Genomic DNA, 24,467 nt, shown 5'->3' on the forward strand with positions numbered 1-24,467 from the left:
CATCAAGAATAATTAAATGAACATAAGATTTTATCCCTATTTACTTAGGGTAACAGATTCCATCTTGATCAACACCTATCTCCATATATAACTAATAGGAGCCAACAGATGCCCATATACCCATGCACAGTATAAGTATGAAAGCAGTATCAAACTCAAACTACCTATATACAAGATAATTGTGTTATCTCAGGTCTAAAGATTATATGCACTGATATGATTTATGACAATGCATTGACAAGAGTAAACTCCTCGTGCTTATCATAAGTGTCACTGGTTCGGCCTACTTATTATATATAAGTGTCTATCATGTTTGTTATATGGCATGAGACTCAAAATTCCATCTTATTTATATCTCATATAAATAACTTGAGAATAAATATGATTACAATCTTTCTAGATATGTCATGTCCTTATTGTGAAGTATCCTCGATTGTGAACCAATTTATGATACTTTGTGCTAGAAATACTGTCACTCATATTCCTAACAACTTAAGAGTAGAATTTCTAACAAAATATTAATGGACCTTTTCTATTACACATAAATACATTATGTAAACAGAAAAGTGAAATTGCCTTTTATTAATAAAATATGTACTAGATATGTACAAAATGGTATGCTCTAAGGCATACTACTAAAAATCTCCCACTAGCACTAGAGTCATTCATTACAATATCTTAGACCCATCTTCTTAAGATATCGGTCTAACTGAGCTTGTGACACGGGCTTAGTGAATGGATCAGCTAGATTTTCAGCTGATACTATTTTCTGTATGGCTATATCTCCTCGCTCAACTATCTCTCTAATAATGTGGTAGTGCCTTTCTATATGTTTGGATTTCTGGTGAGACCGGGGTTCCTTATCCAAATAGCCTCTTTTGCAGCATCTGATTTAGTAATGTACTCGACCTCTGTAGTAGAATCTGCAATCGTACTCTGTTTGGAACTCTTCCAACTGACTACACCTCCATTACAAATGAACACAAACCCAGAGGTAGATTTTCTATCATCAATATCTGATTGAAAATCAGAATCAGTATAACCATCCAATTGCAAGTCACCACCTCTATAAATCAAGAATAAATCCTTAGTTCTTGTCAAGTACTTAAGAACTCTTCCAACTAACTGCACCTCCATTACAAATGAACACAAACCCAGAGGTAGACTTTCTATCATCGATATCTGATTGAAGAACAGAATCAGTATAACCATCCAATTACAAGTTACCACCTCCATAAATCAAGAATAAATCCTTTGTTCTTCTCCAGTACTTAAGGATATTCTTGACAGCTATCTAGTGCTCCAAACCTAGATTGGATTGAAACCTGCTAGTCAAACTAACAGTATGTGTGATATCCAGCCTAGTACACAACATTGCATACATCAAACTTCCAATAGCTGAAGCATATGGAATCCTGGCCATTTTATCTCTTTCTTCTGGTGTCTTTGGAGACATCTCTTTAGAAAGGTGCATACCATGTCTCACTGGTAACAATCCTCTCATGGAATCAAGCGTGTTAAACCTCTTTAACACCTTTTCCAAGATAAACTTTGGGATAAACCAATTATTCTTTTCGCTATATCTCTATAGATGCAAATTCTAAGAATATAAATTGTCTCCCTTAAATTTTTCATGGAGAGTGTATTTAACAACCGTACCTCTACAGTTGTCAACATACCTATGTCATTACCCACCAATAAAATGTCATCCACATATAAGACAAGAAAAATAACAGCACTGTAATATCCCTATTTGCATAGCCTGGTATATTTCGCTATTCCGGTGACCGGTGTCGGTCCGGATAATTAAGGGGATTAGAACCACATCTAAGACAACTAGATAAGCTCTGAATACAAATAATTAGTAATTGTCAATTGGTTATGTATAAATAAGAAAAACGGAACATAAGAAGTTAAATGAGCCGAGAGTCACAGCGATGGGTGACCTTCTCGGGAACGACTGCTAGGTCGATTTAAACTCAAATTTCGAACTGTAAAATGAGATGCTGCGGTCCTTAGGACCATTACGAACACAGTGGAAAAGATAAAATCATGAAAAAGAATTGTTAAGTCAGTCAAATAATTAGGTCAGGGAGCCGAAAGATATATTGAATTATTTGGAAACCAGGTTGAACCGGCGAGGGGCAATTTGGTCAATTGATCCCAAGAGCTGACTCCTGACCTAACTGTCGAATAAAATCGAAGAAAAGAAAATTTCAGAATCGGGAATTAAATTAAAGAACTAATAGAAAAATAAATAAAAAAGAAAAAGAAAAAGGAAAAGTTTATTACATCACCCTTATGACATCATCATGATGTCATAATTCATTTTAATTTAATTACTTCAATTGACTAAGTCAAATAATGGATAAATATACACAAATGAGAAAAAAAAAAAGACAAAATCATTTTGGGTCTTCATCTTTATCATTGCCGTCTCTCATCTCTCCCTTGTCTCTCTCTCAAAATTTCCTCCATGAAAGCTTATTCTTAAGCTTTCTAAACACTAAATTTCACCATAAATCCTTTAATTTTCTTGAAGAAAAATTATAAGCAAACCTTGGAAAGAAGGTTAAAGGAGAAAGAAAGAAGAAAAAGTTGAGGCAATTGAAGATTGAAAAGCTTCATTCAAGGTTAGTAGATAAACTTGGAATTTATAGTTTAATTATTGTAGTTATAGCTTAACTAACTTAGAATTATGCTTAAAATGAAATGAAAATAATTGTTGAAGGACTAGAAGTAATTTTGGCCAGCTAGGTTTTGATATGAATATACATTTATTTTGATGGAATTAAAATTGTATCTAAGCTTGATTGAGTTGAGGAAGTATGTTATAGGTGTTGAATTGGTTTAATGCAACAAATGGCATGAACTAGGGTTTTGGCATCTAGGGTTTTGGAGACAAAAATGTGAGAATGAGTTAAATGGTGTGATGGACTTGGTTTGAGGTGAGAAATGGTCATTTATGACCAATTGGAATATGTTAGAAGTGTTCTAACCAAATGCAAATTCGGGTTGCCTAGGGTCAGGCTGCAGGCAGCAGGACCAAGGTCCTTTTGAGGGACCAAAACTGAAAATTTACAAGTCCAATTGGTATGAGACCAATTAGGAATGAAAATAGACACAAAATGGAACATTTTTCATTTAGGAATCATGCCCAAAAAGTGACCATAGCCTAGTGAACAAATTGACCAAATCCGGATTTTTGCAGTCTGACCTGTACAAAAATGGCCAAATGAACAGTGTTTGTTCATTTAGCCATAACTTGGGCTATGCAGGTCTACATGACCTGAAATTTTACCAGTGGATAGCTGAGATATAGACCTAAAATTTTAATGAAGAACACAAACTCAAATTATACCCTTAACTAAGTCATTTGGCCACCCAAAGTTAGTGACCTAAAACTGCCAGAACCAGTTTGGTGCCATGATTCAAATGGCTATAACTTGAGCTAAAAAACTCCAATTGGAGTGATTCAAAAAGGAGAATAAACAATAGGAAACATTTTCTATGAAGAAAATTTTGCCAAATTCTAACAGCAAATTGACCAATGGAACAGTGCAACATAAGACACCAAAACTGAAAAATTGTAATTTTTCCTAAAAAGCTTAAGTTTTGAGAAAACAACCAAACCCAACAAATTTAGTGATCAAAATGTGGTATGCGGGTGAAGTTAGAATTCCCATACCTCTTAAGCCTTAGAAAGTCAACAAATTGACTTGAATAGTATAGTGAATAGTAACCCCAAAACACAAATTTTAAAGAACATTAAGTTTAGCATATATAAGCTAGATAAAAGAGAATTTGAATTTATTTTGGATTTATGCTAAGTTATGATACTAAAACACTGTGAAACTGTGTGTTTCAGCTGAAAAAGGCTCGGAAAGTCTAAAAGAGTGAGTCAAGGCCTAGAGGCGACTCACGTCAGGTTTGTGCACAATAAACCCTATTTAATCATTTTATCCTTGAAAAATTGATTTAGTACGCATTATGAGTTTAAAAACTTTTGTGTTGCCACTTTGTGATGAAATTGTAACTTTGGAAATTGATTTGATTTTTGTATGCAATATTTGAATAAAATGTTTGAAATGGATTTTTTATTCGCACTTAGCATGACAGTGCCTTATTATTCCTCCCCCAATTATGGGGTTGAGATCGATTATTTTCCTCCCTCTCTGGATTACCAATTGAGGTTATAAATCGGATGAGTACTCATTAGCTAGCTAGCCACCTCCCTCATTGATTTCAATTAGTGAGGTTATAGATTACTTTGTCGTGGTATACAACGCGGCATTGATCGAAAATTTTGTGTCATGGCTTAAGTTGTGTATGAATTGGCAACACTGTGTTTATTAAATTATTTAACCCAAAAATTTTGCTATAATGAGTATTGATAATTGGTGAAATATAATTGTGCAACATTTAAATTGTGTTTTGTCAATGAATGATTTATATATTGTATTTTAAAATTTTATTGCGCACCACTGAGTATTTTTATACTCAGCGAGAGCTTATTTTGCTGTCGCAGATAAGAGCAAGGAGAAAGCAGCAGAATGAGCTGCTACTGATATTGAGGACTTCATTGATCCTTTTTATACAGGTATTTATTTATACCCTTGTAATTAATTGATTTAAATATTGTAATATCATATGTGTTAATGTCAAGTTGAGCAATTGTATAATAAATTGTAATGATATTATTTTGGATTTTCTTTTTGTAAATTAAGACCTGTATATGTAAATTAAATTTTGAATACAATGTGAATGAAATATTTTGAGATGATAAACTTTGATTGGATTATGGAATTGTATTGTATTGACTTGAGATTATTTGGAGGTTGGGAGTTGTGGAAAATTTATTGGAAGTGTTTTTCACAGGTTTTTGAAGAACTGTTTTCTCAAAATGCAAAAGGTACTCTGCCGAAATTTTTATAAAATTTGCGGAAAAATAAAATGGATAAAATTTTTTACTAATTTTGAAACTTCAAGTAGATGTTTTAATTCCTACCAAAATGCTCACCACCTCCAAAATGTAAGAAAATGGTTTTAAAATCTCTTGTAGTGTAGTTAATGAATTATCGGTAGGTGAAGTTCGGTAGTTCATTAGGTATTCTACGAGATCATGTTATGCCTTACAGAGGGGTAAGGTGTGACATGTTTTAGCGGTATCAGAGCATGGTTTTGCAATAAATTTTGACTATTTATGTGAATATTTCTTTGCTAAGTACAACTGCTCAAGTGTCTTTAATTGATACATATGACATATTTACATCATGAATATGCACTAACGGAGGTCAACCTCCTTGTGTTTGATCTCAGGAAGTAGAAATTTTTTTTGGAAACGGAATGGAAGAGGGAGATCATTCCATGGAACAATCTATTGAGGCTGAGGTTCAAGGGGAAGCCCCAGCACTCGAGAACGTGAGTGGGTCAGCCACTACAGTTTTTATTCCAGTATCACAGTTTTCTGCTCAGTTTGCACAGCAGATGGCTACGTTTTTCCAACAAATGGCGGGAAATGTGCCACCCCAAGCTCATATGCAAGCACCTATAGCACAACCATAGCCCTCAGCTTGGCAATATGAAAAATTGATGAAATTTGGGGCCACCGAGTTTAAGGGCACTGTGGATCCACTGGAGGCAGAACAGTGGTTGGAAAGAATGGAACGGGTTTTCAGAAAGCTGCAGTGTACTAAAGAATTAAAATTTGAATATTCAGTATCTTTTCTCCAAGGGGATGCATATGAATGGTGGAAGACCATCCCCCATAGCCTAATTGAGCCATCTGTGTTGACCTGGTTAGACTTTTTGAGGGAGTTTCAACAGAAGTGGGTCCCTGATGCTTATGTGGATATAAAGTTACAAGAATTCCTGAGTTTGAAACAAGGGGATAGAACAATAGCAGAGTATGAACGGAATTTTTCAAGGCTAAGACACTATACTGGAAGCTTAGTCTCCACTCCCAAAGACAGATGCATGAGGTTTGAGTCTAGTTTAAGGCCGAATTTGAGGATGCAAGTTGTGGGATTCAGACACCAGAATTTTTCTGAGCTGATTTCGCAAGCTCTGGAACTGGAAATGATAGAATCAGAAGGAGCAGTGAAGAAGGGTACACAAGAGAAAGAGAAGACTAAAAAGACTACTGGTCAAGCACCTGAAAGTGGTTCAGGGAAGAGGAAACAGTTTGGACAATCTAGCTCTCGCAGATCTGGCAGAGGCAGATTCTCTGGCCAAAGACCACCCCGGTCTGGTCAGCAGACCCAGCAAGTACCCCGAGGAGCTCTATCAGTACGGCAGTGTGAAACTTGTGGTAGAACACACGGTGGGGTTTGTTTCAAGGCCACCGGTGCATGTTTTAACTATGAAGGGAGCGGACATTTTGCTAAGGATTGTACCAGTCCGCGTCGGTCTGGACCTTCTGCTACATTTGAGGGATCAGCCCAAGTCTCTGCACCTAGAGGGTCACAGCCAGCTGGTAGAGGTAGAGGCAGAGGTAGGGTCCTGGTAACACTCATGGAAGTCAAAGCACTGTTAACCAGCCAATACCCAATGGCACACCAGTCAGAGTGTATACAATGCATCAGAGGGAGGAGGCTGAAACATCAGACATAGTAACTGGTATTTTCTCCATCCTTGACCAAGATGTATATGTGTTGTTTGATCCTAACTCCACACATTCATATGTCAGTGCTAGTGTGATGTATTCTATTGCTATTCAGTGTGTACCAATGGACTATGATGTGCTCGTAACTAGTCCATTAGGCCAGGAGGTCAGGGTAAATAGACTATATAGGGATTGTCCTTTGGTGATCCAAGGACACACTTTTCTATCTAATTTGATTGAAATGCCCTTCAAAGATTATGACATTATCTTGGGCATAGATTGGTTAGCCAGGCATCATGCAATGATTGACTGTAGATTGAAGACAGTCACTTTTGGTCTCCCTCAGTATGGTGATGTAGTAATACATGGGGAGAGGTAGTTATTGCCTTCAAACATCACTTCAGCTGCACTGGCCAGAAAAATGATTAGGAAGGGGTGTGAGGCATACTTGGCACATGTAATGGACACCCAAGTGGGTAGTCTAGCATTGAGGGACATCCCCACAGTATGTGACTTTTCGGATGTGTTCCCTGATGAATTGCCAGGATTACCTCCAGAAAGAGAAGTGCAGTTTGAGATTGATGTTATGCCCAGTGTGGACCCAATCTCCATAACGCCATACAGAATGGCACCAGCAGAACTAAAAGAATTGAAAGTGCAGTTGCAAGAACTACTTGACAAGAGCTTTATCCACCCTAGTGTGTCACCTTGGGGAGCGCCAGTGTTGTTTGTAAAGAAAAAGGATGGCACTCTTCGGTTATGCATTAACTATTGGCAGTTGAATAAGGTGACAATAAAGAATAGATACCCATTGCCCCGCATTGATGACTTGTTTTATTAGTTGAGGGGTGTAGCTGTGTTCTCCAAAATTGACCTGAGATGAGGTTATTATCAACTAAAAGTACAAGAGCAGAGTATTTCTAAAACTGCTTTTAGAACCCGCTATGGCCATTATGAGTTTTTGGTTATGCCATTCGGGTTAACTAATGCTCCAGCTGCTTTTATGGATCTGATGAACACTATCTTCAGACCATACCTCGACCAGTTTGTGGTTATGTTTATAGATGATATATTGGTTTACTCGAGGAGTGCAGAAGAGCATGATAGACATCTGCGGATTGTACTACAAACTTTGAGGGAGAAACAGCTATACGCCAAATTGTCGAAATGTGAATTTTGGCTGAAGGAGATATCCTTTTTGGGGAACATAGTATCAGCAGAGGGTATTAAGGTAGATCCTAGCAACATAGAAGCTGTCCTTAATTAGAAGCCACCCAGAAATATCAAAGAGATTCACAGTTTTCTGGGTTTAGCTGCATACTACCGTCGTTTTGTGAAAGGATTCTCCATGTTGGCATCTCCATTGACCAAGTTGCTTAGGAAAGATGTGAAATTTCAGTGGACAAATAAATGCCAGCAGACTTTTTATGAATTGAAGAGGTGTTTGACTGAGGCTCCAATCTAGGTTTACCTACACTGGGTAAAGAATATACAGTTTATAGTGATGCTTCTCACAATGGGTTAGGCTGTGTGTTGATGCAAGATCGAAATGTTATTGCTTATGCATCACGCCAGCTAAAACCGCATGAGAGGAACTATCCGACACATGATTTGGAGCTTACAGCTATAGTGTTTGCTCTTAAGATCTGGAGACACTATTTGTTTGGGGAAAAGTGTTACATCTACACAGATCATAAGAGTTTGAAGTATTTGGGCACTTAGAAGGAGTTGAATTTGAGACAGAGGAGATGGTTAGAGTTGATAAAAGACTATGACTGTCTTATAGACTATCAGCCAGGGAAAGCTAATGTGGTAGCTGACGCCTTAAGTCACAAGACTATGGCAAGTCTACGGGTTACTCCTTTGTCTATGGTACATGAGTTGAGATCATTACATGCCAGCTTAGAGATTAATGATGAGGGGCAGACAGCAGTTGCATGGCATGTACAGCCAGTGTTGATTGATTAGATCAGAATGGCTGCTCATAATGATCAGAAGTATCAGAGGCTATTGGAAAAAGTCCAGCAGGGCAAGAAAATAGAATTCTCAATAAGAGATGATGGTCTATTGCTACACCAGGGCAGAAAGTGTGTTCCTAATGATGTTGATTTGAGGCAGATCATTTTGAAGGAAGCACATGAGTCTCCTTTTGCCATGCACCCTAGTGGTACAAAAATGTATAGAGGGCTAAAGGAGCATTACTGGTGGATGGGTATGAAAAGAGATGTGGCAGAATTTGTTTTCAAATGCCTAACTTGTCAGCAAGTAAAGGCAGAGCATCAAGTACTAACTGGGTTATTACATCCACTACCAGTGCCAGAATGGAAATGGAAGAGAATAACTATGGATTTTGTGATGGGACTTCCAAGGACACAGAAGAGTCATGATGCAGTATGGGTCATTGTTGACAGACTGACCAAGTCTGCTTATTTTCTGCCAGTTCGGATGGACTACAGTTTAGAAAGATTAGCCAAGTTGTACATTAATGAGATTGTGAGACTGCGTGGAGTGCCAGTATCCATCGTATCAGACAGAGATCCTAGGTTCACTTCTAAATTCTGGGGTAGTCTTTAGAGAGCCTTAGGAACTAGATTGAACTTTAGTATGACATTCAACCCACAGACAGATGGCCAATCTGAGAGGGTAATTCAGATATTGGAGGACATGCTATGGGCTTGTGTGATTGACTTTGAGGGCAATTGGGACACACACTTGCCTTTGATTGAGTTTGCTTACAACAATAGCTACCAATCAAGCATTGGGATGCCTCCATATGAAGCTTTGCGTGGCAAAAAATATAGAATCCCATTGTGTTGGGATGATGTGGGTGAAAGAAAGATGATTGGACCCGAAATTGTTTAGCAGACTAAGGAGAAAATCAGGGTAATCAGAGATCGACTTAAGACTGCATCAGACCGTCAGAAGTCCTATGTTGATCTGAAGAGAAGGGATATTGAATATGCAGTGAGTGACAAAGTATTCCTCAAAGTTTTCCCACGACAGAGGATTATGAGATTCTGCAGAAAGGAGAAACTGAGTCCTCGCTTCATTGGGCCATATGAGGTTTTGGAAAGAGTGGGTCCTTTGGCATATCGGTTGGCACTGCCTTCAGAGTTGGAGAAGATACATAATGTCTTCCATGTGTCTATGTTGAGGAGGTATCGATCAGACCCATCTCATGTACTACCAGTGGAAGAAATTGAAGTGAATCCAGACCTCACATATGAAGAGGAACCCATAAAGATTCTGGCTTATGAGGTGAAACAGCTACGGAACAAGCAGATACCGTTGGTAAAAGTGCTGTGGAACCATCATTCGGGCTAAGAAGCTACTTGGGAACGAGAGGAGGACATGAGGAGACAGCACCCACAGCTGTTCAGAGATTGATACTAGGTAAAATTTTGAGACGAAATTTATTTTAAGTGGGGGAGAATTGTAATACCCCTATTTGCATAGCCTGGTATATTTCGCTATTCCGGTGACCGGTGTCAGTCCGGATAATTAAGGAGATTAGAACCACATCTAAGACAACTAGATAAGCTCTAAACATAAATAATTAGTAATTGTCAATTGGTTATGTATAAATAAGAAAAACGGAACATAAGAAGTTAAATGAGCCGAGAGTCACAGCGATGGGTGACCTTCTCGGGAACGACTGCGAGGTCAATTTAAACTCAAATTTCAAACTATAAAATGTGACCCTGCGGTCCTTAGGACCATTACAAATACAGTGGAAAAGAGAAAATCACGAAAAAGAATTGTTAAATCGGTCAAATAATTAGGTCAGGGAGCCGAAAGAAATATTGAATTACTTGCAAACCGAGTTGCACCGACGAGGGGCAATTTGGTCAATTGATCCTGAGAGCTGACTCCTGACCTAACTGTCAAATAAAATCGAAGAAAAGAAAATTTTAGAATCGAGAATTAAATTAAAGAACTAATAGAAAAATAAATGAAAAAAAAAAGAAAAAGGAAAAGTTTATTACATCACCCTTATGACATCATCATGATGTCAAAATTCATTTTTATTTAATTACTTCAATTGACTAAGTCAAATAATGGATAAATATACACAAATGAAAAAAAAAAAAAAGAAAGAAAAAATCATTTTGGGTCTTCATCTTTATCATTGCCGTCTCTCATCTCTCCCTTGTCTCTCTCTCAAAATTTCCTCCATGAAAGCTTATTCTTAAGCTTTCTAAACACTAAATTTCACTATAAATCTTTTAATTTTCTTGAAGAAAAATTATAAGCAAACCTTGGAAAGAAGGTTAAAGGATAAAGAAAGAAGAAAAAGTTGAGGGAATTGAAGATTGAAAAGCTTCATTCAAGGTTAGTAGCTAAACTTGGAATTTATAGTTTAATTATTGTAATTATAGCTTAACTAACTTAGAATTATGCTTAAAATGAAATGAAAATAATTGTTGAAGGACTAGAAGTAATTTTGGCCAGCTAGGGTTTGATATGAATATACATTTATTTTGATAGAATTAAAATTGTATCTAAGCTTGATTGAGTTGAGGAAGTATGTTATAGGTGTTGAATTAGTTTAATGCAACAAATGGCATGAACTAGGGTTTTAGCATCTAGGGTTTTGGAGACAAAAATGTGAGAATGTGTTAAATGGTGTGTTGGACTTGGTTTGAGGTGAGAAATGGTCATTTGTGACCAATTGGAGTATGTTAGAAGTGTTGGAACCAAATGCAAATTCGAGTTGCCTAGGGTCAAGTTGCAGGCAGCAGGACCAAGGTCTTTTTGAGGGACCAAAACTGAAAATTTACAAGTCAAATTGGCATGAGACCAATTGGGAATGAAAATAGACACAAAATGGAACATTTTCATTTAGGAATCATGCCCAAAAAGTGACCATAGCCTAGTGAACAAATTGACCAAATCTGGATTTTTGCAGTCTGACCTGTACAAAAATGACCAAATGAACAGTGTTTGTTCATTTGGCCATAACTTGGGCTAGGTAAGTCTAAATGACCTGAAATTTTACCAGTGAATAGCTGAGATATAGACCTAAAACTTTAATGAGAACACAAACCCAAATTATGTCCTTAACTAAGTCATTTGGCCACCCAGAGTTGGTGACCTAAAACTGCCAAAACCAGTTTGGTGCCTAGAAATCTGGGTTAAGTCTAATCCGGCAACCATGATTCAAATGGCTATAACTTGAGCTACAAAATTCCAATTGGAGTGATTCAAAAAGTAGAATAAAGTTAAGATAATAGGGAACATTTTCTATGAATAAAATTTTGCCAAATTCTAACAGAAAATTGACCAATGGAACAATGCAACATAAGACACTAAAACTGAAAAATTGCAATTTTGCCTAAAATACCTAAGTTTTGAGAAAACAACCAAACCCAATAAATTTAGTGACTAAAATGTGGTATGTGGGTGAAGTTGGAATTCCCATACCTATTAAGCCTTGGAAAGTCAATAAATTGACTTGAATAATATAGTGAATAGTAACCCCGAAACACAAATTTTAAAGAACATTAAGTTTAGCATATATAAGCTAGATAAAAGTGAATTTGAATTTTTTTTTGGAATTATGTTAAGTTATGGTACTGAAACACTTTGAAACTATGTGTTTCAGCTGAAAAAGGCTCAGAAAGTCTAAAAGTCTGAGTCAAGGCCTAGAGGCGACTCACGTCAGGTTTGTGCACAATAAACCCTATTTAAGCATTTTATCCTTGAAAATTTGATTTAGTACGCATTATGAGTTTAAGAACTTTTGTGTTGCCGCTTTGTGATGAAATTGTAACTTTGAAAATTGATTTGATTTTTGTATGCAATATTTGAATAAAATGTTTGAAATGGATTTTTGATTCGCACTTAGCATGACAGTGCCTTATTATTCCTCCCCCAATTATGGGATTGAGATCGATTATTTTTCTCCCTCTCTGGGTTACCAGTTGAGGTTGTAGATCGGATGAGTACTCATTAGCTAGCTAGCCACCTCCCTCATTGATTTCGATTAGTGAGGTTGTAGATTGCTTTGTCGTGGTGTACAACGCGGCATTGATCGAAAATTTTGTGTCATGGCTTAAGTTGTGTATGAATTGGCAACACTGTATTTATTAAATTATTTAACCCAAAAATTTTGCTATAATGAGTTTTGATAATTGGTGAAATGTAATTGTGCAACATTTAAATTGTGTTTTGTCAATGATTGACTTACGTATTGTATTTTAAATTTTTATTGTGCACCTCTGAGTATTTTTATACTCAGCAATAGCTTATTTTGCTGTCGCAGATAAGAGCAAGGAGAAAGCAGTAAAGTGAGCTGCTACTGATATTGAGGACTTCACTGATCCTTTTTGTACGGGTATTTATTTATACCCTTGTAATTAATTGATGTAAATATTGTAATGTCATATGTGTTAATGTAAAGTTGAGCAATTGTATAATAAATTGTAATGATATTATTTTGGATTTTCTTTTTGTAAATTAAGACCTGTATATGTAAATTAAATTCTGAATACAATGTGAATGAAATATTTTGAGATGATAAACTTTAATTGGATTGTGGAACTGTATTGTATTGAATTAAGATTATTTGGAGATTGGGAGTTGTGAAAAATTTATTGGAAGTGTTTTTCACAGGTTTTTAAAGAATTGTTTTCTCAAAATGCAGACGGCACTCTGCCAAAATTTTTATAAAATTTGCGGAAAAATAAAATGGACAAAAATTTTTACTAATTTTGAAACTTCAAGTAGATGTTTTAATTCTTACCAAAATGCTCACCAATTCCAAAATGTAAGAAAATGGTTTTAAAATCCCTTGTAGTATACTTAATGAATTATCGGTAGGTGAATTTCGATAGTTCATTAGGTATTCTACGGGATCATGTTATGCCTTACAGAGGGGTAAGATGTGACAAGCACTGTCACTAACCTTCTTATATGCACATGGTTCATCCTCATTTTTAATAAAACGAAATGACTTAACGGCTTCATCAAAACGAATGTTCCAACTCCTCGAAGCTTGTTTTCACCCATAAATGGATCGCTTTAGTTTGCACATTTTGGAACCATCTTTGGATTCAAAACCCCTAGGTCATTCCATGAAAATGTTTTCTTCAATGTATCCATTGAGAAAAGCTGTTTTGACATCCATCTGCCAAATCTCATAATCATAGTTTGCAGTTATTGCTAATAAAATCCTAATTGATTTAAGCATGGCAACAGGCGAGAAAGTCTCCTCATAGTCGATTCCTTGCCTTTGGCGAAACCCTTTCGCAACTAGCCTTACTTTATAGGTCTCTGCCTTTCCATCAGAATCAATTTTCTTCTTGAAAACTCATTTATTCCTTATAGGTCCAACACCTTCAGATGGGTCAACAAGATCTCAAACTTGATTCTTATACATGGAATCAATTTCGGATTTCATAGCTTCAATCCATTTTGAAGAAGCTATATATATGATATAGCTTCTTCATAGGTAAGTGGATAATCTACATGATATATTTCTTCTTGAACAAAGAACTCTTGTTCATCTTCATGAAGAAAATCATATCTCACTGGTGGGTGAGATATCCTGATTGATCTGCGAGGAATTACTGTAGATGTTTCATCAATAAGTGTAGGTTGACTAGATGGATCTATATCCATTTGATCTGTTGGTTGGTCAGAATTCTCCAATTTTAACTCTATTTGCCTTCCTTTGCCTCCTTCTTGAACAAACTATTGTTCTAGAAATATGGCATCTCTTCTTACCACAACTTTTTATGATGTAAGCAAATAAAAATAATATCCAAAACTTTCTTTTGGATATCCAACAAATCAACCTTTCTCTGATCTAGTTTCCAACTTATCAGTGTTCAACTTTTTGATATAAGTTGCACAACCCCAAATCTTAACATACTTAAGACTCGATTTTCTTCCATGCCATATCTTATAAGGTGTGGAAGAAATTGATTTTGATGGAATCCTATTTAGAATATGCAAAGCTGATTCTAATGCAAATCCCCAAAAGGAGACCAGCATATCAGTATAGCTCATCATATTGTGTACCATATCTAATAAGGTACGATTTCTCCTTTCAGATACACCATTCAGCTGTGGTGTTCCTGGAGGAGTCAGCTGGGAAGTAATGCCATGCTCTTTCAAATATTCATCAAATTCAGTACTCAAGTATTCACCTCCTCGATCTAATAGAAGAGTTTTAATACCTTTTCCTGTCTGATTTTCTACTTCAGATTTAAATTCTTTGAACTTTTCAAAGGATTCATGTTTGTATTTCATAAAATACAAATACCCAAACCTTGATTTATCATCAGTAAAGGTAATAAAGTAATGAAAACCATCTTTAGCCATTTCCTTAAATGGACCACATAAATCACTATGTATTAGCTCCAAAATATTTTCAGCTCTTAATCCTTGTCCAACAAAGGGTGATCTAGTCATTTTACCCTGAAGGCAGGATTCACAAGTTGAAGTAGGTTCAGAACCCAATGAGGATAAAATCCCCATTTTCTCTAGCTTTGCAATCCTATCTTCTGCAACATGACCCAATCTTAAGTACCAAAGATATTTTGAACTTGAGTTGATTTTCATCATGGCATTGCATTCATTTAGATTGCTCGCATTCAATTTGTGTTTATCATTATTATCCAAATAATAAATACCATCATGTATATAACCTGAGCCAACATATTTATTTCCAAAATAAATATAAACATCATTTGTAAACTAAAATTCATAACCGTCTCTAGTCAAACTAGATATAGAAATGATGCTCTTAAAAGCATCAGGTACATAAAAAATATTATTCAAACACAAAACATGTCCACACATGTAAAAAGATTTAGATCCTATGGCTAAAGCTTCAACAGTTGAGCCATTGCCAATTCGGAGTCTAACATCTCAAGCATGCAAGCTTCTACTGTTTTCTAGTTCCTGCATATCATAAGAAATGTGAGAAATAGCACCAGTATCTAATACCCAAGCTGTAGATGAACTATGAGTATCATCAGCATCTAAATAATAAGATATAGACATGCCTTTTGAAGGTGTATCCTTCTTGTCCTTTAAAGAAGCAAGATACTCTAGGCAATTCCTTTTCCAGTGCCCATCCCTCTGGCAGTAGAAACACTTTCCTTTGCCTCCATCAGCTTTAGTCTTCCCCTTTTTTTTGGCTATCTTCTTAGAAGGTCCAGGAATTTTAGGTTTTTTATTCTTGTTGCCTTTCTTCTTATTGGACTTTCTAGCAAAAGAAGATGCAATCAAAGCTAACTCTTTTCCTTTATTGCCTGGCATATTCTTTTAGGCAATAACCAACATGTTGAGTAAACCAACCAATGTGTATTCCTGTTTAGTCATATGGAAATTTGTCACAAAATTCCCAAATGACTTAGGGACTGAAGGATCAAATCCTTCTATAGTTGGAAATCCATGTGAAAGTCAAGATGTTCTAGCTGTTCTATAAGCTGAATCATCTTGTGGACATGATCCCCAAGATTCTGTCTCTCAGACATCCTCATTCGAAATAGCTGTCTAGATATCTCATACCTAGCATTTCTGCTATGCTCACCATATAACTCTTGTAGGTGATGGAGGATCTCACTTGCACTCTGTATGTTCTCATGCTGCTTCTGTAACTCATTACTCATAGAAGCAATCATGTAACACTTGGCTCTCATATCATGATCCTTCCACTTGTCCAAAGTTTTATGTTCCTCTTGAGTGGCCTCTGGAGGTAAGGGACCAGGAACCTTTAAGTCTAGAACATGTCCAATACGTTCTAAGTTCAAGACAAGTATCAAATTTTTGAGCCAATTAGAAAGATTAGGTCCCGTCAACCTATTGTAATCAAGTGTGCTCGCAAGGATATTGCATGGTGGTGGTTGTTGTGTGCTTATCATTACCAGAAAATTAACTATAGAAAATAACTAGATTAATTAGTAAATGTATCAAGTAATTAACCAAAATGATAATGGTCTTTTAATTAAATTGGTCCTCCTGCTAACTTTACAAATCCTACACTTCCAAAATAGGAAATGGAAATCCTAGTTGGATGGATTTCTAGTGGGTGATTGAATTCTTATAGTCTTATTGATCATCCTCAGGCACATCCATTATTGGAATTACAATAAACTATAAGTGAGCAACTCCTTGCCCATCATATCTCATGTGAGGTTCAATCATTTATCTAGCCCCTAATGCTCAAAATCTCATGCACATCCATTATTGATTTATCTTGCATTAGTTAAGTTGATCCCATTAAGCCAGCAAACATTCAAATAAATTTAATGTCCTCAAGCACATCCATTATTGGCCATCAACTTATTTACATACTTACAACATCTCATGCTTAACAATTATTCTTAAGAAAATCTCTTAAATTAAATGCATCACATGTAAGTATTTAAAATTTCTTAAAATAATTACCTCAATGGAGGGCCCATGATATAATTACATTAATTATACCATTTCCAACTTAATCATTTGTTTGGAAGATTTAGTGGTCGGCTTAATTACTATTATGGTCTCACTTTGCATATTATCCATTTGGCATGCATATATCATATACTTGCATACATTCCCATACATCTCATACATACATGGATAAGCAATAAATAGGGTATAATCATGGACTTTCTAAGGGATTCAATCCTGAGCCACCAAGAATTGAATCAGAGCATTCTAGGTGCATTTCATTCATTAATTTTACAAGAGTTGCTGAAGGAGTACATAATCAACATTTGATCTTGAATATCTCTCACTGGTCCCACCAATCCTCTTGACCTCCTTGATCTTCTTGCAATCCAATTATATAGTAATCCTTGGCATACCAAGGCAAATTTACAAGAGCATGGACTTTAAAGCCCTCAAATAAATGAAATTACAACCCAAAAATTATTACAACACTTATAATACATGCCACCAAAATAAATTAATTAATTTACAACCCAAAGAAAAATAAAAGAAATAAATCCAATTGAAGGAGCAGAAGCATGTTGGTAGGTGAATTAGAACATTGAATTCAAAATTTTTCTTCTAGGGTTTCATGCATTATGCCATATCCATTATGTGCTTAATTGATTTCAATGTTCAATTGCATATTAAAATACTTTTAATATGTATTAGGATTTACATTTGCCATTTAAGATTTTTGAATTAACAAATTAATTCATTAGAACCCTAGATCATAAGAATAATATATGCACTAACCTTTTGATGCACTGTAGATGTAATTGGTACCTTTATGAAGCACCTAGAACCCTAAGAGTTATCTCTCTAGCTGGTCCACACCAAGATCACTAATGGCAGACCCTAAACTAGCTTCTCAAGCCTTGCCAACCAATTAGAAATTAGGGATTTGCCTTTAGAGTGGTTGTAGATGTGTATAGGACACTAGAAACAATTTCTAGCAATTTTAATTTCAAAGGAATTTGGGCAATTCTCTTCGATTTGATGAGAGAATAAGAAGAAGGGGAGAAGTATGCACTATAGGTGGCATCACCTCTTTTGAAAAAAAAAATGAGTGTATTTTATTTTTCTTTCTTTTCCCTTTTATAATTAGGTCATCACTTAAAACCCTTGCCACATGTCATTACTTAATTGCATCTTATTTTTAACTGACCTAATCACATTAAGCCAAATGTCAAAGCTATATTTAATCTTGACTTTGATCACCTTGCATGATAGGAAGACAAATGGCAAACTTGCATGGTGCCATGTGTCACCATCTCATGGTGTCACATATCACCTTGTGAAATTAATTAATTAATCTCTATTAATTAGTTTCTCATAATTAAATTCATATTTAAACACTTTAAATATAAATTTAACTTGTACTATACATCCAATAACCTAGATTTGATTTCAAGCCATGCTAGGGACTTTGTAATCTTATTGCAAACCAAATCTATTTAATTAATCAATTAAATCACATTTAACTTGGTGATTAACTTGTGTATGCGTGTGACTCACTAGGCTCATTACTAATTGGCAATGAGATATGATATCAACTCTTAATATCATCAGAACTCTTTCTTACCATAAATGATTTTTCTAAATCATTTTAGGCACCTCATAGACCATGGTTAACACCTAGCATAGCATACCATGGCCACTCAATCAGTAATAAGGAATACCTTAAATGAACCTATAAACATATATTACCATACACTAGAATCTTTCTATTACAAAATCCCAATTCCAGTCGGAGCCATGGTTAATATCAAACTCCAATTGCTATGAACATTATGTTTTCTTTTAATTCCAGTTCTTGATTAATAACATTTTCTTATCAGAAACTCTTTTCTGATTAAATCTGTCTGTCCTGGCCAGGAACTTGAAACATCAAGAACAATTAGATGAATATAGGATTTTATCCCTATTTACTTAGGGTAACAGATTCCATCTTGATCAACACCTATCTCCATATATAACTAGTAGGAGCCAACAGATGCCCATATACCCATACACAGTACAAGTATGAAAGCAGTATCAAACTCAAACCACCTATATACAAGATAATTGTGTTATCTCAGCTCTAAAGATTACATGCACTGATATGATTTATGATAATGCATTGACAAGAGTAAACTCCACGTGCTTGTCATAAGTGTCACTAGTTCGGCCTACTTATCATATATAAGTGCCTATCATGTTTGTTATATGGCATGAGACTCACAATTCCAAGTTATTTATATCTCATATAAATAACTTGGGAACAAACATGATTACAATCTTTTTGGATAAGTCATGTCCTTATTGTGAAGTATCCTCGATTGTGAACTAATTTATGATACTTTATGCTAGAAATACTGTCACTTATATTCTTAACAACTTAAGAATTGAATTTCTAACAAAATATCAATAGACTTTTTCTATTACACATAAATACATTATGTAAACGAAAAAGTGAAATTGCCTTTTATTAATAAAATATGTACTAGATACATAAAAAATGATATGCTCTAGGGCATACTACTAACAGTGGCTTATCTCATTCTTGGGCGCTGGGGTGATGGCTGGGGAGGTGACCGTGAGGAATGTCCTCCTTGCCTTGAGGAAGACCCATTCTTCGTGCAGGGCATTTTGTAGGTGCCATTGGTGTTTTTAGGAGAAGGAAAAGCTAGGGTTTGGTAAGGGGAGAGAAGATTTGAGAGGTTTTTAAAGAAAAAGATGAGTGGAGAGGAAAAATGGGAGTTGAAGGGGTGTCAGGAGGATTTAAAGGGTCGTTTATCCCTACTTTTTCATTCATTTTGCGCCCCAAGGTATTGTATCTGCGACATGATACACGGATCGCGTATCACTACATGAGTCTTAGTCCTCAAACCTGTGTAATTATCTATCCGAAAATTCCATTCTTTGCCAAATTACATGGCTCGTGTAAATATGTTTAGGGACTCTTGTAATTTTTTGTTCGCAAGTTGCTTTGACATTTAAGTTACACGGCCCGTGTAAATATATTTTGGGACCTGTGTAACTCTTTGTCTCCCTTAAACTCCAAATTTTCTCTCCATTTATGAAGCATTAGGCATGTAACATTACACGGAGTCAACCAGTGTAAGTTTCTAGAGCTTATACAGGTGCAGTTCCGGGGTTCCAGGATGTCACACGGGGCGTGTAAAACTTATATAAGGCCCGTGTAAGTTTCTAGCTCTCCTTTTCTCTTTGTGTGAAAATTTTATGCTAACATTTTCTACCATTATGAATGAAATAAATATAAAAAATTAGCAACAAAGTTACTTCCCCGATTTTGTGCAATTTCCTCTTGCGTGGTTTTGACTTAATGTCTCCACTCCTCCCTTACTTTTAGTTCCTTGGCTTTATAGAATTGTGATTTGGGGTACCTTCAAAAATTAAAGAATATAAAGTAAAATAATGAAAATCAAAAAGAAAGGTTACAAAAGTGTTTTGGGTTGCCTCCCAAAGAGCGCTTGTTTATAGTCATTAGCTGGACTGTTCTTCAGCTTCATTTTAGAGGTGGAGGGGTGCTGTAGGATTGGGTAAATCCTTCCTTTGGTCTTGTCTTTGAAGATCCTAGCATTCTCATAGGCATCCTATCTGATTTCTTCTAGCTCATTGAGCTGTAAAAGCCTTTTTTCACCAGTCGCCTTTAAGTCAAAGTTTAGGGTTTGGATTGCCCAATAGGCCTTGTGTTCAAGTTTGACGAGGAGGTGGCAGGATTTTCCATAAACCAGGCGGAAGTGTGTTATTCCAATGGGAGTTTTATAGACCAAAAGGCATTCTTCTATATGCAAAGGTTCTATAAGGACATGTGAATGTAATCTTTTCCTGGTCTTTTGAGTGAATAGGAATTTGAAAAAATCCTGAATACCCATCTAGATAATAAAAGTAGGAATGTTTTACTAAAGGAAGAGGAAAATGGTCTTTTCTGGTGGCACTATTCAATTTCCTATAATATATGCACATGCGCCAATCAGTGACCACCCTAGTAGGGATTAGTTCATTTTTTTTTATTTTGAATGACAGTTGTCCCACCCTTCTTAGGCACTACATATACTGAACTAACACATTTACTATCAGAAATTGAGTATAAAATACATGCATTAAATAGTTTCAGAATTTCTTTCTTTACTACTTCTTTCATGTTTGGGTTAAGTCTCCTTTGATGTTCAATAGTGGGTTTATTATTTTCCTCCATAGGTATCCTGTGCATGCAAATTGAAGGACTAATCCCTCTCAGGTCTTCTATTTTATACCCTATAGCCTTGCTATAGGTCCTAAGTACCTTTAATAATTTTTTCTCTTCTATTTCAGATAGGCTAACATTGATAATAACAAGATATTTAGAATTAGAGTCCAAGAATGTGTACCTTAGCATGGAGGGGAGAGGTTTCAGTTCTACTTGTTTGATGTTTTCCTGCATCTTGCTTTTGGGTTGTTATTCCTTTAGCTCTTCTATCTTGAAAGCTTGAGCTAAAGGTAGGGGTGGATTAGCTGTTAAAGATTGCGCACAAGCTACAATTTTTGTGCTCTCATTCTCTGCTGTGTGACTGTGCACAATGCATGCTTCAAGAGGATCTTTGGGATGTGCTTTATAAAATTCCTCTTCAACTTGCTTGTCAATTATATCAACCTTTAAGCATTCATCAAGTTCAAGTTCGTGCTTCATTATTCTGAACAGGTTGAATTCCACTTCTTCATCTCCTACCTTGAGAGTTAACTACCCATTTTTAATATCTATGATAGCTCTGACAGTTGCCAGGAAAGGTCTTCCTAGGATGATAGGAATTTGAACGTCCTCCTCTATTTCCAGTACAACAAAATCAACTAGGATAAAGAACTTTCCCACCTTGATGAGGATGTTTTCTAGGATGCCTACAGGATACTTTACAGACCGATCAGCCAGTTGCAGTGAAATTGTTATAGGTTTAAGCTCTCTTACATCTAGCCTCTTACTTATCGACAGAGGCATTAAACTTACACTTGCACCTATATCACAGAGTGCCTTGTCTATAGTCATGTTACCAATAAGACAAGGTATGGAGAAGCTTCCTGGATCCTTCAGCTTCTATGGTAGTTTGTTTTGTAGTATGGCACTGCATTCCTTTGTAAGAGCAATAGTCTCATAGTCCTCCAGCTTTCTTTTCTTTGATAGAATCTCTTTAAGGAACTTAATGTAGGATGGCATCTGAGAAAGTGCTTCTGTGAAAGGAATGTTAATGTAAAATTTCTTCAAAACTTCTAAAAACTTTCCAAACTACTTATCCAGTTTAACATTTTGGAATCTCTGGGGTTTTGGTAAAGGAGGTTGGTACGGCTCTGGTAACTTCTTGTTCTTCCTTATTTCCTCCTCTCGCTCCTTTTTAGCTTCTTCTTCTTTCTCCTCTATTTGGCTGTCAGATTCATCAGAGGTCTATTCAATTGATTTTTCCTCTAATTATTGGTTCTCTAATGTCACTCCTCAAGTTAACCGCCTTACAGTGTTCTTTAGGGTTTATCTCTAGTTGACTTGGCAATTTACCAGCAACCTTGCTTGAAAAACTCGCCTGCTGAGCAATTTGGTTTTTAAGCATCTTGTTGTGGGTGGCTAGTTGGTCCATTCTAGAAGCTAACTGCTTTATCATTTCATTTTGCTATTGTTGGGCTGCTAGGAAGCCCTCCATCATGGATTCCACAGTCAACTTCGATTCAGGCTGTTGAGGTTGGTGAGTTGGCAGTGGTTGTGCAAGGTTTTGTCCTCTATTATGAAATCCTGAGGGTGCTAGTGGTCTGTACCCTTACTGCTTGTTCATGGGCTGATTCTGCAAGTTAGGGTGGTTCCTCTATCCAGGGTTGTAGGTGTTTGAGTATGGATTATTGAGCTACCTTTGGTTGAAGTTTCCTCTATTATTCACATAGTTTAGTTGTTCCATGGAGGTTTCATTATAATTGTTGATGCATTCTGAAGTCATTCATCCTCCTCCATAGTTGTCGCAGTGTTGGTTATTCATCCCTATAGCATTGGCTTGCATTCTATCAAGCTTTTTTGTGAGCTGGTCAAATTGAGCATTTATCATGCTTAGGGCATCCACTTCTAAGATCCCTACTATCCTCCTTGTATTTCCCCTTTCATTTGACTACTTGTAGTTGTGATACACAACCCTCTCCAGAAGTTCAAGTGCTTGTTCTATTGTTTTCTCCATTATATCACCTTATAGAGGGCAGCAGCCCATTATAGAAGTTCCGAACCAGGATCCAATCCTCAATGCCATGGTGTGGACATTCTCTCCTTAATTCTTTATATCTCTCCCATGCATCATAGAGTGATTCACCTTCCATTTGCCTAAAGGTGTTGAGTTCAATCCTCAACTTTGCAATTTTTTGCAGGTGGGAAATACCTTACTAGAAAAGCTTGTGAGAGGTCTTCCCAAGTGTGAATATTCTAGCTGTTTGAGAAAGTAACCAATTCCTTGCTCTATCTCGAAGGGAGAATGGGAATGCTCTGAGTCTTATAGCTTGATCAGAGACTCTATTCATCTTGAATGTGTCACGTAGGGCAAGAAAGCACTAGAGGTGGTAATATGGGTCTTCTATTGGTGACCCTTCAAACTAGGTATGTTGGATCATCTGGAGCCATGCCGGTTTTAATTCAAAATTGTTAGCCTCCATTATGGGTCTTGTAACACTGGGTTGGAATCCTTGTATAGATGGAGCTCCGTAGTCCCTCAAGAGTCTTGGCCTATTGTTATTATCGGCCTTGATTGGAATTTCTGGATTTCCTTGGTCTTGTTCTTGGCGTTTCCTTTCTCTCCTGATGGTTCTTAGAGTCCTATCTATCTCGGGATCCAAGTCCAAAACTTCTTCCTCTGGCTTTGTTTTGGTCATGCACCAAACCAAATACCTGAGAGAAAATAAAAGAATAAAAACAAATTAAGCAAAATTAAATAGTAAATGCAAATGCCTAAATCAGCTAAATTGTCTATCGCCTAATATTACTAAAGTTAAATTCCCCGGCAATGGCGCCAAAAACTTGTTTGCTGGTTTTTTAATCCCGCAAGTGCGCGGATCACTAACAAGTAATAAAGTAGTGAGTAGAGTATCATCCCATGAGGAATTTAATTACTAAGTACCAAACTACACAGTGATTTTAACTGTCTAGGCTACCGAATAAAATAGGAGAGTGAAATTGATCTATTTTGAATACCAAAGACTAGAAGGCTAGTGAATTTAAAACAATCTATTTAAAATAATTCCAGAATAAAGATTTCATACTTTAACCTTATTATGGATGTAATCTTGTCTATTCATTGGATTAAGGATTGTTGCTTTAATGAAAATTAATCCTAAGGTATCCTAGGTCCTCTCTCAAGGCACTTAAGATGTGTCTCAATTAGAGCTAAACCCTACTTTCGTTGGTGATTAGTCCTAATAGAAACCCATTAAGATCTAT

At 36.2% G+C, this 24,467-nt stretch overlaps 1 non-coding gene and 1 pseudogene across 1 annotated transcript; one reads left to right on the plus strand and one right to left on the minus strand.

The window, feature by feature from the left end:
• Positions 1-21,476: 21,476 nt before the first annotated feature.
• Positions 21,477-22,226, minus strand: LOC110648683 (uncharacterized; annotated as a pseudogene).
• A 1,056-nt stretch (positions 22,227-23,282) lies between these two features.
• Positions 23,283-23,389, plus strand: LOC131180361 (small nucleolar RNA R71). The gene has a single exon (XR_009149137.1). It is a non-coding gene; the product is annotated as a small nucleolar RNA R71 (small nucleolar RNA).
• The last annotated feature ends 1,078 nt before the right edge of the window (positions 23,390-24,467 follow it).

The sequence above is a fragment of the Hevea brasiliensis genome, chromosome 5 (assembly GCF_030052815.1).
Source record: "Hevea brasiliensis isolate MT/VB/25A 57/8 chromosome 5, ASM3005281v1, whole genome shotgun sequence".
In the NCBI taxonomy this organism is placed as follows: Eukaryota; Viridiplantae; Streptophyta; class Magnoliopsida; order Malpighiales; family Euphorbiaceae; genus Hevea; species Hevea brasiliensis.